Consider the following 15,767-nt stretch of genomic DNA (forward strand, 5'->3'; position numbering starts at 1 on the left):
ATCTATGAAGACTGTGTGATAAACGAAAAAAATAGCGTTTCATAACGTAACGTCATTTTTTAAAAGTTAAAAAGTCGACGATAAACTTTCACAAAACACTTCGAAATACCTTTCTAATGCAACTTTAGGTATTACTACACGTTAATAAGCTATAAAAATCATCAGGAGGCGATGTAAATTCGATAGCTGATCGTGTGGAAAAAATGTCCGGAAAAACACAGAGACGATGCATCAAGTTGGTGGTCGGAGGGAATCGGTTCCCTTTGGTCGGATCTACCAAGAATCAAATCAGAATCAAATGAGAAGACTCTATACATCCTGTGGAAGCTGTAGGTACTGCAACCTCGGCCTCATTTAATACGGTTCACCTTTAACAATGGGTTGAAGTGGCGCATGGATATTTTTTTCCATCTCCAGTGATCAGATTTTCCTGCGCTTTTCGATGAAACAGACGTTCTGTTATAGTCACAGCCGTGATTTAAACAGTTTTAGAAACGTCTGAGTGTTTTCTATCCACACATACTAATCATATGCATATACTATATTCCTGGCATGAGTAGCAGGACGCCAAAATGTTGCGCGATTTTTAACAGAATGTTCGAAAAAGTAGGGGGTAGGCTTAAGAGGATTTATGGAACTCCCCTCGCGTGCTTGTGTTATGGGAAAAAGTCCACAATGAAAATAACATTAAATGTGGAGAATAATAGGCTACATTTGCATATATTGGCCATCAAGTAGGCTATTAATTTCTATGCCATGGCAGGCTACTGTAACCTACCATTTGATACAATAAATATATTGAAATATCGATATTCACTGGAGTCATTGCAAATCAATTTGTGCCACTTGTGTAGCCTACCTGGAGCTGGCAAATGGATTTAAAAGCCATATACCACACTTCCTCGGGCCTTATTACTTAATCATAGCTGTCAAAACAAGTCAAATCGAAATCCATTGATGGAAAATGATCTGGAATAATTATTTTGACATTAAACTGAATTTTGCTTCTTAGTCTACGTCATTAAAAATGACGTCGATATTACTTTTTAATTAACTCATAACTTTATGGGGGGAAAAAAGGTTTATTGGATAAATGTTGCAACTCCTCTCTTGCGTCACAAAAATTTGAGATAGTTTTCAGCCCTTGGCGGGTTTTCAGAGGCCCCTGGGTTAGAAACCATACCCACTTCCCCACAACTAACGTTGGGCGTGCAATGTTCATACCGGTTTTCAGTTTCCCTTTTAGGTTGACTAACCGCCATGGTTTTTTCTCACTATTAAGGCATGTCAAACATATTAGCTGGTAATATCAGGACTTTGAGTCGAGTGCAAACTCTTATGCACGCGATTTACCTCGATATGAAATCAATCCATTAAAGTGAAATGAGAGCCCCTAACAGTAACGTTGCTTGGCTACACGTCTTTCAAGTAAACCCCCCTTGCTCTCTTACAATAAAACTACAAACAAAGTTCAACCATTTCATCTCCATCAGTTCACGGAATATAACATAAAAGTGATGGCGTTGACATTACTGTAAATCGGCTGAAAACAATTTAGCTAGGTATCAATGATAGATCTTGCCTACCTTTTATGCTCAGGTTGTCCTGTCATCAGAATTCAGTGTAAAAGCTATTTTTGTGAGTGCCACTACTTGAGATATCATAGCCTCCGTATAGGTTATGTTACTGTAGCCCTAGCCTTCTCCGAGCTGCCAACTCTCAAGCATTGGCCGGGAGACACACGTTTTATCTCACGCATTGAAAATTACTGCTTTAATTTTTCTAATTAGTCCATTATAGTCAGCGTATTAACTTTTCAACTGTGCTCTAAATCGTTCTGAAATCGGAACATCTTCGCCTGCTATTTAACATCAGGGCTCTGTCATTGGCCAGTCGTGCCACTCACGTATTTTAAAGAAACGCCCCTTAAGATTAGAGCGGCATTTTTTAAATGTTGTATTTTTTTTATTTAACAATAACACGTAAAACACGAAAAACAGACGGATTACACAAAGAAATATGGAAGACAAAAACATAAGAATAATACAAATCCACATTATATCAAATCAAATTTACTTGATTTATTTTGCTCCTTTGCTCCCCAGTATCTCTACTTGCACACTCGTCTTCTGCACCGTCTTCTGCACATGTATCACTCCAGTGTTTAATTGCTATATTGTAATTAATTAGCCACTATGGCCTATTCATTGCCTTATACCTACATTATCTTACCTCATTTGCACACACTGTATGTAGACTTTTTTTTACTGTATTATTGACTATATGTTTGTTATTCCATGTGTAACTCTGTGTTGTTTGTGTGGCACTGCTTTCCTTTATCTTGGCCAGGTCGCAGTTGTAAATGAGAACTTGTTCTCAACTAGCCTACCTGGTTAAATAAAGGTGAAATTTAAAAAAAATTAGTGAAAAAAATACACATGTAGTGAATACATTTTTTGTATACGTTTTAATGATTCTAAATAGTTTTTCAAATCAGAATAGCATTTTTTTTAAAGGGACTTTTTCTACATACATTTTGATTTGTGTTTTCTTAATAAAATAAAGAGATTTATGACATACTGACATTCAATTGTGGAATCAGTGTAGTAAAATAATATGTCAAACTTAGATATTTCAATGGTTGTATGCATTTTCTTGACAATATATAGTTTTACATCAGTCCAGAACAGCTCACTATGTAAACAATTACAGAGTAAGTGTTCAATAGATTCTGTTTCTAGTTCACAAAAACTGCATTCTATGTTAACATCAGGTATATATTTAAAAATCAAGCTATTACACTAGTAGAATCTATGGATAATCTTAAAGGAGATCTCCTTTACTTTATTGGTCACCATAAATGTGTGTGGAGTGAGCCAAGCACGGCGTCAGTTTACATCAAACGATGATGCCAAAAAACTATAGCAGAAGGAATAGAATTTCTGTAGAAAATATCCCTTACTAAACGATTGTTGAATTTCTTATCTAGTAAACCTATGCCATTCACCTGGATATCACTTACAATAGGAGATGTTCCAAAATAAGCATTATTCTGAAGTAAAGATTTTTTCACTAGGTATATTCGTCCTTGCTTGACACCTCAAAGTTGTAACTTTTCATAAATTCTCTCCACATCAATAGATTTACACAAATACTAACTAATTAGCTGACAATGACAATGTTTTTCGAGAACCAGTTACGGTAAAATAACATCTTGTTTCTATGTAATATTGACCCATTATTCCATACAATCATTTATGAGGTGAAAGTTGTGTTTATACAGCAAAGGCCAGCACATTAAAGCCTGCTTGTGAAAAGCCGCCAATTTCACAGGAAGTTTACCCACAATATAGGGACATTGTAGTAAAAAATTAAGCCCTCCGAGCTTCTGAAAAACAAAATGAGGTATAATATTCCAGAAACTATGAGGATTTTTTAAAGTGCCTTTTAACCCAGTTGACTTTTGATATCTGATAAAAGAGATTGAAGTCTAAGACATTTAGACCGCCATCACAAAAACTGTTGATGGTAGCATCTATTTTTATCTTATGTGGCTTGTTTTTCCATATGAAGTTGTACAATGGCCACTCTAAGGTACAACAAGTGGATTTGAGTGTCAATCGATAGCCCCTCAGCTTAGGATAAAATCCCTCCCTAACCATGAGGATAATTTATTTTTGATAGATTTGTAGATTCAGTTACAGGATTCAAATTAAGATCATTCAGAGCCTTAACATTTTTGGTGATCTTTACACTGAGGTAGGTTACAGTATATTTTTCAGAGATGTTACAATCTGCTGGATTGACAGCTCCTTTCAGAACAAACATCTCACATTTGGAAAGATTTAATAGCAAACCTGAGATTTTGGAGAACTGCTTCACAATATCCAATGCTAATCTAGTTTGTGACACATTTTTCAAAAAAAGTGAGGTGTCATCTGCCAGTTGGGATATCTTGTTCTCTCTGGCCTGGAATGTAATGCCTTCAAATTGACTTTGATAAACTAAGGAGCATAAGATTTGAGCTACTAACAAAAATATAAGGTGGAATTGGACAACCTTGTCGTATTCCTTTGTAAATGTTAAACCTTGAGGATATTCCATGAGCGTTTGATTCAGCTATTGCCACCATTATACAGAGTTCTAATAGCATCATCAACAAAAAACTAGCAAACTTCAAATGCGTAAGACAATCAAAGATAAAATTGTGACTTAAGGTATCAAACGCTTTCTGAAAATCCAGAAATAAGATAACAGAGAAGTCATCCAATAGATCACAATACTCAACCAAATCTAACACCAGCCTCAGATTATTAGATGTATTGTGCCCTTTCATAACTTTGATTGACATTCATCAACCAGATCATTCAAGCACGTCTTTAACCTTTTCACAAAGATTGAGGCTATAATTTTCTAGTCGTTATTTAGGAGTGTGATTGGATGGCAATTATCAATAATTAAGAGATCCTTGTTTGGTTTAGGTATAAGAGTAATAACCCCTTCCTTCAGAGAGGCAGGTAGTTCTCCCTTCTTTATAGCCTGCTTAAAGGTTTCAAGTAAACATGTTGCTATTTCTTCAGAGGTTTTGTCAAATTCAGAGGTTAATCTATCACAACCTGTAAATTAGTTATTTTTTTATTAAGCAACCCCATATTGGATGTCCATAATGGATAAATTTTGACAACAAGACCGACTGAACTCTTCCCTAATCGAGTTAACATTCTCTATAGAATCAAGGAGATCATTAGTCACTCAAACTGTTATCTAAGGAGTAAAGATTCTCATAAAACTTGTTGGTAAAGTCTGATAACAACTCTCTATCCTCAGAGGTTACCCCATTAATCTTAAGATTCCGATGTGTGTTGAGTTCCCCTCTCCTCTTTTCCAAATTAAAAAGTATCTACTGTTCTTTTTGCTTGTTTTCTGGATCTTATGAAGGCTCTTCTAGCCATTTCCTCATAAAATGTATCTAGTTGATTCTGTAAATCATTCAATTTAGCTTTATCATTAAGATCATGATGCTCAATCTCTGTGATATCAACAATTTTCTTAGAGATATCAGCTACCTCAAACCGCCTTCTTAAAGCAAGCCCTTTTCCATAAGTAATACAGGCTGAGCGGATTTAAAATCTTAGCAGTTCCCAATATTTCCCATATTCTGCATTAGAGGTAGTTAAATTCCAGTAAACATAAATTATATTCTTAATCACATTTTCTAAATCCTCATGCAATAACAATGAGATATTTAATTTCCAATAACCACCAGAGTATTTCTTATCATTTTTGCACATTCTTATAGTCAGCCATATGAATGTGTTGTGGAAAATCTTACACAGGACACTCAAAGTCAATATCGAATGAATCACTCTTTATTGTCAGCAAGCTGGAGAGGTCACAGTTAAACTTAGATGCATAAGTACCGGTCTGAAGTGAGCTCCAAAAGAGTGTTCCTTACTGCTAGCTAAACCTACTGTACATAGACATGATTTGGTTCCTACATGTGACTGGCTCTGTCTCCTATTTTAAGTTAAAAAACATATTTTGGGCGTTCTGCCAGATGTTCCTCCGGAGGTCTTATCCTGTGTAGTGCATTTATCAGAGGTTGCAGTGTTTACATGTTTACGCTCTTCGATACTCGTATGCATGAGTCAAAGAGGTCTCGAGGTCAACAAAAGAAATTGTGTTTTCGTGTATCATTTTCTCCAGACCATTGGCTCTTTCGTTTATCTTTGCAGAGACAGCATCGATTATGTTGACCTGTAGTTCGCGCAAAGACAATTCTTTCTGTGTCTTTTGGGTGCAGGACTATTAACTGGAGTTTCTACATTTGCACAAAGTGTGTGCAAATGTAGGGAGGTAGGCAATAAATAGGCCATAGAGGCAAAATAATTACAATTGAGCGTTAACACTGGAGTGATAGATGTGCAGATGATGATATGCAACTAGAGATACTGGAGTGCAAAAGAGCAAGAAGATAAATAACAATATGTGGATGAGGTAGATGGGTGTGCTATTTACAGATTGGCTTTGTACAGGTCCAGTGATCGGTAAGCAGCTCTGACAGCTGATGCTTAAAGTTAGAGAGTGAGATATAAGTCTCCAGCTTCAGTGATTTTTGCAATTCGTTCCAGTCATTGGCAGCAGCGAACTAGAAGGAAAGACAGCCAAAGCAAGTGTTGGCTTTGGGGATGACCTGTGAAATATACCTGCTGGAGCGCGTGCTGCTATGCTGGTGGTTGCTGCTATGGTGCTGCTATGGTGACCAGTGAGCTGAGATAAGGTGGGGGTTTCCCTAGCAAAGACTTATAGATGACCTGGAGCCAGTGGGTTTGGCGATGAATATGAAGCGAGGGCCAGCCAAGGAGAGCATACAGGTTGCAGTGGTGGGTAGTATATGGGGCTTTGCTTGATTTATTTGCTTGATTTAGTCTGATCAGTGGAACAATTCTCATTCTTAACAATGGGGGATTCTATAGGGTAACAATATAGGGTAATTACTGTGCTTGTCAGCAAGAACACTACTGTTATTCCCCACACTTGTTTTATTATTCCACTTCTTTCCAATGTTGCCAGTGAATTCACATATTTAAAATCTGATATGCCTACTATGTATTTACAAAATATATTATATGAGGCTATGTATTATTTCAGCCATTCATGGACAGTTTAGAATAAGTCATAGAAATAAGCTTTGGATATTAAATGCTCCAGGAATCAAATATCATTTTCAACATTTTAGGGAGACTCACAACTCACAAATGCATAATATTTTGTCTATGTAGAGTAATATGATGGCAAGGATCTTCAACTAGTAGGCATAAATCAACTGAATATTGAGGAGAATATGATTTGGTTACCCAATGCCATCAATTATTAATATCAGTCATTCTTGTGCAGAGCTTTGGTGTAGTGGTAACACTCCCTGTCACATACAGCTTTTCACCTGAGATCAGGGATCAATCCCTGCATCCAACCGTTCTACTGTTTCTCCCATTTTCCTGTCTCCCCAGCTCATTTAATTACTGTCTGAATAAAGTTTCAAACCACCCAAAAAAAAGATGTAAAGTACAAATATTAGCATACTCAAAGTAACAGTCATCCTAAATACACCTGACCTCTGGATTTTATTTGTTTATTTTCCACCCTGGTCATAGGCTTAAACCATGTCAGAATATGTAGAATTGCAGGAAATTAGCTTTAAAACAGTACAGTTTTCCGGGAGAGGACACCCAGAACCCCATCTAGGGGTTGTGCCATTGAGCAATGAAATTCACATAGCAAATCTCACTCCAAACCTTTGTCAAAAGTTGGAAGCCATGAAACTTCTTTAGATTATCTCAGATAGCCTAGGTGTCACGCCCTGACCATAGTATTCTTTGTTTTCTTTATTATTTTGGTTAGGTCAGGGTGTGACGAGGGTGATATATGTGTTTTTGTCCTGTCCTGGGTTTTTGTATATTTATGGGGTTGTTTCAAGTCTAGGTGTTTATGTCTATGGTTGCCTAGATTGGTTCTCAATCAGAGGCAGCTGTTTATCGTTGTTTCTGATTGGGGACCATATTTAGGTAGCCATATTCCTTTGGTATTTGGTGGGTTATTGTCCATGTGTAGTTGCCTGTTTCAGCACTCGTATTACATAGCGTCACGTTCGTTTTGTATAGTTTGTTAAGTGTTCTTCACAGTGTGTTCTGTGCCAGCAAATGCAGGGCGAAAATAACATCCAGCCAGGGCGGGTTGTGTCAGCTCTACACTCCAGACCTCCAGTGCACCTCCACAGTCCAGTACACCCTGTTCCTCTTCCCCGCACTCGCCCTGAGGTGTGTGTGCCCAGCCCGGTACCACCAGTTCCGGCACCACGCACCAGGCCTCCTGTGCGCCTCCAGAGCCCAGTACGTCCTGTTCCTCCTCCCCGCACTCGCCCTGAGGTGCGTGTCCCCAGCCCGGTACCACCAGTTCCGGCACCAGGCCTTCAGTGTGCCTCCAGGGTCCAGTACTCCCTGTTCCTCCTCCCCGCACTCGCCATGAGGTGCGTGTCCCCAGCCCGGTACCACCAGTGCCGGCACCACGCACCAGGCCTACAGTGTGCCTCGCCAGTCCAGAGCGTCCGGCGACAGTACCCAGTCCAGTGCGTCCGGCGACAGTACCCAGTCCAGAGCGTCCGGCGACAGTACCCTGACCGGAACCTCCCACGATGGGCCATAGTCCGGAACCTCCCACGACAGGCTACAGTCCGGAACCTCCCACGACGGTCCCCAGCCCGGGGTCTCCAGCGACGGTCCCCAGCCCTCAGTGTAAAGAAGGGGGGCGGTGTCCAGAACCTAAGCCTCCAAGGTTAGATGCCCACCCAGACCCTCCCAAATATGTATGGGTTACTGTCACTCCCTGACCTTCGTATTCTTTGTTTTCTTTATTATTTTGGTTAGGTCAGGGTGTGACGAGGGTGATGTGTTTTTGTCCTGTCTTGGGTTCTTGTATGTTTATGGGGTTGTTTCTAGTCTGTGTTGCCTAGATTGGTTCTCAATCAGAGGCAGCTGTTTATCGTTGTCTCTGATTGGGGACCATATTTAGGTAGCCATATCCCTTGGGTATTTGGTGGGTTATTGTCTATGTGTAGTTGCCTGTTTCAGCACTCGTGTTATATAGAGTCACGTTCGTTTTGTATAGTTAAGTGTTCTTCGTTTATTAAAAGAAGATGTATTCATATCACGCTGCGCCTTGGTCTCCTTGTTACGACGAACGTGACACTAGGTTGGAAGCAGGACTGGGCCGTTCTGCCGCCCTAGGCTAGACCAAAAATTGCTACCCCTACAAGAATAGTCCCAGTAAGCAAAATTACGTTGAAAGATGTAAAAAATAGCAATTTTTTCCAGATGTAAAAGTTAGGTTAAATTTAGGTTCTGAATGAAAGGGGAAAATAGGTGTATGTTTTTTTCAGACGTTGAAATCAGTTTAGTTTTTGTTTCGGAATGAAAGTTGAAAAAATTCATAAACGTTAATGTTTGGGTCAAATCAAGGCTAGTCCAGACCGGACAAAATCTGAACCAAACATAGATGTCTATGATTGGTTCAGACTTGGTCCAGATCGGACCAAAAAACAACATCCGTGGACGTGGAAATCAAGGCTGGTCAGGACTGCACCAAAAAAAGACATCCAAAAGGTACCAGCGTCGGTCCGTGCTTACTGAGGTACTGCAGGGATAGGCAACTCCAGTGTGGTGTCACACTTTTTCCCCATCCCTAGTTAACACAGCTGATGAAACTAATTGCATTCTAAAGTGAAGATCATGATTAGTTGATTATTGGTGTCAGATGTTCATGTGGTAGGCCCACATGAAACAGACGGTTGCATTGACTTTATTAGTCCTGATTCCTGTCACTTATCAATTTAGCTATTTAAGGTCTGAATATCAGAGTTATCCTGAGCCTATTTGCAATGTGTTTACACAGCGGGAAAAGCAGAAGTATTTTATTTTTTGCTATGATCAGCTCGTGAAAAATGTACGGATACAAACTTGAAACCACTGATCATTAATATGTTGCCCTTGGGATGAAACTCCTGGACAGCAGTTGTGAGTAGCCTGATTGTCCATTCCATATTGTCCATTATATTTTGACCTGTCCTATTTTTAGGACATGTTAACATTTCAGCGCATCTTTTGTTTAATTTGGCGACATATAGGTTAGGCCATTTGATCGGCGAAACCTGTAGGATTTAAAAAGTTTCCATCTCATTACATTGTCATACATTTTATCTCCAGCCTGTAGGCAACAGAAAAGGCCACATACTCATTCTACCTTATCCTATATCTGCTACATGATTTATGTTAGATACGTTTTTGGACGAAATGTTGGTGGAGCTCAGCAGTGACGTCTATCCAACAGCACCCTGGAGAGGCACACTGGGAATGGACAATATAAATATGTTGCATCCCTGCCTATGACAAAGTGGTCACTGCTTATCATAGGGTGGCATCAGCGCTCACCTAAAAAGCCCATATGCCACTGGTTGAGAGAATTTGTCATTGTTTTTGGGCAAAATTATGTGAGGTTTAATGTGTTGTTGGAAGTGTGTCTTGGGCACCCAAGTGGTGCAGCGGGCTTAGGCACTGCATCTTAGTGCTAGAGGTATCACTACAGACCCTGGTTCAATTCCAGGCTGTATCACAACTGGCCATGCTTGGGGCAGCGCACAATTGGTCCAGCGTCATCCGGGTTAGGGTTTGGCCGGGGTAGGCCGTCATTTTAAATAAGAATTTGTTCTTAACTAAGTTAAGCTCTGAAAATGACGCCCTTTTCATTCTGTCGCCATAACCGGCTGCCTAATGAGCTGTCTGGCCCTGGTTGGAAGGCTGACACATGTAGGCTTTTGTTGGAAGGACTTTTGTTATATCTTCCCGTTACTGTAGATTAAATGGGAAAGCCAGATATGTCACATGGGGCAAAAACCTGAAGACCAGGGAGGTTTTCCAATGCCTCGCAAAGAAGGGCGCCTATTGGTCGTGTTTAATGGCTGTGATAGGAGAAAGCATCTGAGGATGGATCAACAACATTGTAGTTACTCCACAAAGTGAAAAGAAGGAAGCCTGTAAAGAATAAAAACATGCTTCCTGTTTGCAACAAGGCACTACAGTAATACTGCAAAAAATGTGGTAAACAAACTTTTGGGGGAAAATATAACACATTACTGAGTACCACTCTCCATATTGTCAAGCATAGTGGTGGCTGCATCATGCTACGGGTATGCTTTTCTGGATAAAAAAGAAACGGAAGGGAGCTAAGCACAGGCAAAATCCTAGAGGAAAACCTAGTTGTCTGCTTTCCACCAGACACTGGGAGATGAATTCACCTTTCAGCAGGACAATAACCTAAAACACAAGGCCAAAGCTACACTGGAGTTGCTTGCCAAGAACACAGTAAATGTTCCTGAGTGGTATGTTACAGTTTTGACTTAAATCTACTTGAAAATCTATGGCAAGACCTGAAAATGGTTGTCTAGCAATGATCAACAACCAATTTGACAGAGCTTGAATAATTTTGAAGAGGTTGACTAGTGGTGGCTATTCAGCAGCCTGATGGTCTGGAGATAGAAGCTATTGGCCAGTCTTACAGCTTTAGCCACGATGCTCCTATACTGCCCGTGCCTGAGTGATGGTGGCTGGGGTTCCTGATTATCTTTTTGGCCTTCCTGCAACACCTGGTGTTGTAGGTGTCCTGCAGGGCAGGCAGAAAGCACCCAATGGTACTTTCGGCTCCCAATGGAACTTTCGGCTGAGCGTGCCACCCTCTGTAGTGCCTTGCGGTCAGCAGCGGTGGAGTTTCCGTTCCAGACTGTGATGCAACCCAACAGTATGCTCTCTATGGTGCTCCTGAAGAACATTGTGAGGGCCCTCTGGGACAGGCCGAATTTCTTCAGCATCCTGAGGTTGAAGAGTCGCTGTCATGCCTTATCTATGGTGTCCATGTGGTTTGACTATTTCAGCTCCTCAGATGTGTTCGCCGAGGAACGTTACATTTTTGACCGTCTCCACAGCAGCCCCATCGATGAGGATGTGCGAGGGTTAACACATTTGAATGACTTACACACGTCTTCCGTGGGGTTTGGGGACGGGGAGTGGAGTGGAGGGGAGGTTTTTCAGGGGGACTGTGGGGGAGTCTTGGATGGTTGAGAAGCAGCTCTCTGGGGAACTGTGGGGGGATCTTGGAGGTTGGTGGCCTGGTAGTTAGGAGCTTGGGCTGGTGGCCGAGAGGTCGCTGGTTCGGCCCCCGATTTTACTTGGTGGGAGATCTGTCTGTGGTGCAATCACACCTGCAACCCTATACATGTGACTATTAAACACTCTGAATCAAGTATTCCAAGTCAGGAGAGCAGAAGCTTGCAAGTTCCTGTGTGTTAACCCCATAGCACCACACGTTGTTGGTCATAAAGCAGAGCCCCTCGCCTTTGTTCTTGCCAGAGAGAGCCTGCTTCCTATCCAGTAGAAAAACTGTAAAACCCACTGAATGTCAGAGGAAAGCCAAGTCTCAGAAGTATGTTGCAGAATCCAATGTCCCACTGGAAGGAGATCCTCACTCTGAGTTCATCAAGTTTATTAATTAATGATTGAACATTGGCGAGTAGTATTCTCGGTAATGAAGGACAGGTCGCCCAGCCTCTTAATCTCACTAAGACCCCGACACGTCTGCTACTGTGTCAGCGTCTCCTTTTTCTCTCTCCGAGGCAGCCCGAGAAGGCCGGGTGGACGGTGAGCACCCAGCGCTTCATATTCCAACATCTTTTCCTGGGTGTATGAAGTAATGCACGAAACAACTGAGTAAGAAAATGAGAGAACACTAGAAAAAGTAGAAACCTCAATGTTTTGTAGGAGTTTGAGACGAGGTGCCATCATATTGCCCTAATAGTGGTAAGTGGTATTTTGTTTTTTAGCTATTGTTTTGTAACCCATTTGTCACGACTTCCGCCGGAGTCGGCTCCTCTCCTTGTTCGGGTGGCGTTCGGTGGTCTACGGATGTTGTAGAGTATGTATCTGCAGGAGCAAGTCACGGCTTTAATGTTTGCAGAGAACGGCAGGGTCCAGGGTCACACCAAGGTTATTTGCACTCTGGGAGAGGACACCGTGGAGTCAACCGTGATGGAGAGGTCTTAGAGCGGGAAGGTCTTCCCCAGGAGGAAGAGCAGCTCCGTCTTGCCAAGGTTGAGCTTGAGCTGGTGGGCAGACATCCAAGTGGAGATATCTGTCAGGCACGCAGAGATGCGTGTCGCCACCTGGGTGTCAGAAGGGGGGATGGAGAAAAGTATTTGAGTGTCATCCGCATACCAATGATAGGAGACACCATGTGAGAATATATTTCGGAGCCAAGTGACTTGGTGTTTAGAGAGAAGAGGAGAGGACCTAGAACCTAGCCCTGGGGGGCACCAGTATTGAGAATATGTGGAGGATTAAGGAGGAAGGAGAAGGTGGAAAAGAGACTCCTAGGGTTAGAGGGAGAAGCTTGAAATTTAGAGCGATAGAAAGTGTCTTTAGCAGAAAATACAGAGGAACAGAAGGTAGAGAGGAGGGAGTGAAAGGATTATAGGTCCTCCGGAAGCTTAGTTGAAATTACTATTGCAACATGTTCCTTGGTAAATGTGAATGATAGTGGTACCTGCTAGATGATTCATTGCTTAATCACATGTAAGTGATTGTTGTGTCTTGGAGATACTGTATACTTGTAACTCAGACATAATTCCACTACAAGATGAAGTCAAAGTAACAGCATGATCATTATGGAGTTACTGTATGGCCTCCTATATGAAATTGAGAGGTACATTGTATTATGAATGTGTAATAAATCAGCCAACAAGTTTTTTTAGATACCCAACAACAGCTTTATTTCCCCAAAATATGACATTTAAATTGTTCAAATAGACATTTACCATCTTGAATAGGAAACATTACAACATTACAATTACAGATATAGTTCCAATTCATCATGTCACAGTGTCCCTCCACATGTGAGTTGAATGTGATAGAATAAATGCATTTTAGGAGAAAAAAAAAAGAAAACTTTGGAGCAATACCTGTGTGTGTGTTTACAATAAATGTCTAAATAATTCTGGAAAATCAGAAAAATAGTCATTTCAATAGTCGTCTATTGATATAAATTCATTAACTGTTGACTTTTTTAATCATATACATCTCTTATTATTAATATTATAATTCTTAAGGTCATGAGTTTGGGTGGACCTCTCGGAGAGTCTTGGACTCGTGTGCATAGTTTTAAAATCCCTTTACAAAGATGAACAAAAATAAAAGAAATAGAGGATAAATAATTGAAATAGATAAAATGTTATGTCAAGTTAGTAGTCCAGACCTAAGTGCTGTTATCATGAATATCATACCAGCCAAGGTTTCAGACAGAGGAATGGTATATCTGGTCCCCATTCAATTCTGGTTCCCCTACCTACTGAGCTGATTAGCCTTAGGAAAGGTCCATGTGAGTTTGCAAATGATGATATTCAAAGAAATGATTGATTTTTAATATCTGATTGAACAATGAAAGTTCAATTTACAGTACTCGGTCTTTCAGAGAGCAATCTGTCTTGACTGCCATCCTCTTACCTACCAAGTTCTTCAACCCACAAAATGTAGGTGATATAGTGGCTGAAAAGCGATGACAAATATCTGATGATGTGTTGCATCAGAGAAACCTCACCCTCCATAGTGATGTGTTACATCAGAGAAACCTCACCCTCCATAGTGATGTGTTACATCAGAGAAACCTCACCCTCCATAGTGATGTGTTGCATCAGAGAAACCTCACCCTCCATAGTGATGTGTTGCATCAGAGAAACCTCACCCTCCATAGTGATGTGTTGCATCAGAGAAACCTCACCCTCCATAGTGATGTGTTGCATCAGAGAAACCTCACCCTCCATAGTGATGTGTTGATTAATTCATATTTCAAATATGCAGCAGAAAATCCTTAGCGCTCCATTCATGACAGCAGAATCTCATGTCAACATATTGGTTCAACTCATTTGTTAGAAAAATCACAGGTTACAAATAGTCAAGAATGTACGAAAACAGAACCCAAACAATTTAAGAAATATACAATGAGCCTTCTTGTAAAAATAAAAACAGTAGCAGGGGAATCAGAAATAACCAATTATTACAACTCTTTAGTGTATAATTTTTTTTGTATACTTGATTTTTCAATGTTTCAAAGTAGAGCACAGGTACAGGTTTACCAATACATCTCTGCTGCATAGAACAAATAAACCAGCCAGCTGGTAAAAGTTAAAACAAGTCAAATATGAATCAAGTGTTTGCCATTATAACCATTACCATGAATAAAATGCTTGGGACTGCACTACTACGAGATAGACAATGTAACAGTGTAATGAAAGAAATCAATTGGTTTCGTTGTAAAAGAAGCTCACGCTAAAATACAGATTCACTGTGTTACAGAGGGCTTGTATAATCAAAGTTGATGAAATAGAGTTGAATGGTCCATATCAGCTTGACACATACAAATAAAACTAAGAAAACCTGTCAACATTTCCCCATGCATGTGTATGCACGTCAGTGAAGTTAAAGTTTATTCATTCATTGTTTCTTTTTTTTTCACATACAGTATGCACACAGCATCTACAATGACAATGACACAAGGTGGAGAGTGAAATACACACAAAAAAGCACATTGCAACAGCACACACAGCCCAATTGTATTTTTAAAGGGTCAGTCAGGAGAAATTTTTCTTTGCGTCTCTGAATGTCAACTCTCAGTATGCTGTGAATGTCTGTGTCCCAAATATCACTGTATTCTCTATACAGGGCTATGTTCAAAAGTAGTTCACTATGTAGGGAATAAGGTGCCATTTGGGACACCTTATGTCTGTTGTAAAAAACAACATCCTTGTTAGGAAGCTATGTTGAAGCTACAGGTGTGTAGATGAAAGCCCATATTGCACTTTTCCTTTAAAATACATTTCAAATGAACAGACTAAGGGCGATAAGACAGGCTAAGGCGCGAGCATTAGGTCCATTTTCCTGCTGAGGGCTTTCAGATCAACTGAAACGTTACTCAGGGGTCAAGAACCGTGAGACAGGTGAGTGGCAAGCTCTTCAACTTGAACACACACAGGAACACGCACAGACACACACACAGACACACACACAGACACACGCACAGACACACGCACAGACACACACACAGACACACACGCGCACAGACACACGCACAGACACACGCACAGACACACGCACAGACACACGCACAGACACACG

General features: G+C 40.6%; 1 protein-coding gene and 1 long non-coding RNA gene across 7 annotated transcripts in view; both read right to left on the reverse strand.

Annotated features, from left to right (window-relative positions):
• LOC112220088 (NACHT, LRR and PYD domains-containing protein 4B) overlaps window positions 1-1,897 on the reverse strand; it is a 30,550-nt gene extending 28,653 nt beyond the window's left edge. The window contains exon 1 of one of the 6 annotated variants that reach the window (XM_024381698.2): window positions 1,587-1,848. The gene's annotated coding sequence lies outside the window, so the exon portion shown is untranslated. Of the gene's footprint in view, window positions 1-1,586 lie in introns of all 6 variants that reach the window. The other 5 variants (XM_024381699.2, XM_042302611.1, XM_024381693.2 and 2 more) reach the window with 5 other exon arrangements.
• Window positions 1,898-13,342: 11,445 nt separating this feature from the next.
• On the reverse strand, window positions 13,343-15,742 carry LOC112220087. Its single transcript, XR_002948827.2, has 2 exons — window positions 14,225-15,742; window positions 13,343-14,188 (listed from the first exon to the last, which is right to left on the reverse strand). It is a non-coding gene; the product is annotated as an uncharacterized LOC112220087 (long non-coding RNA).
• Between the last annotated feature and the right edge of the window lie 25 nt (window positions 15,743-15,767).

Source organism: Oncorhynchus tshawytscha, linkage group LG20 (genome assembly GCF_018296145.1).
Source record: "Oncorhynchus tshawytscha isolate Ot180627B linkage group LG20, Otsh_v2.0, whole genome shotgun sequence".
Taxonomy (NCBI): Eukaryota; Metazoa; Chordata; class Actinopteri; order Salmoniformes; family Salmonidae; genus Oncorhynchus; species Oncorhynchus tshawytscha.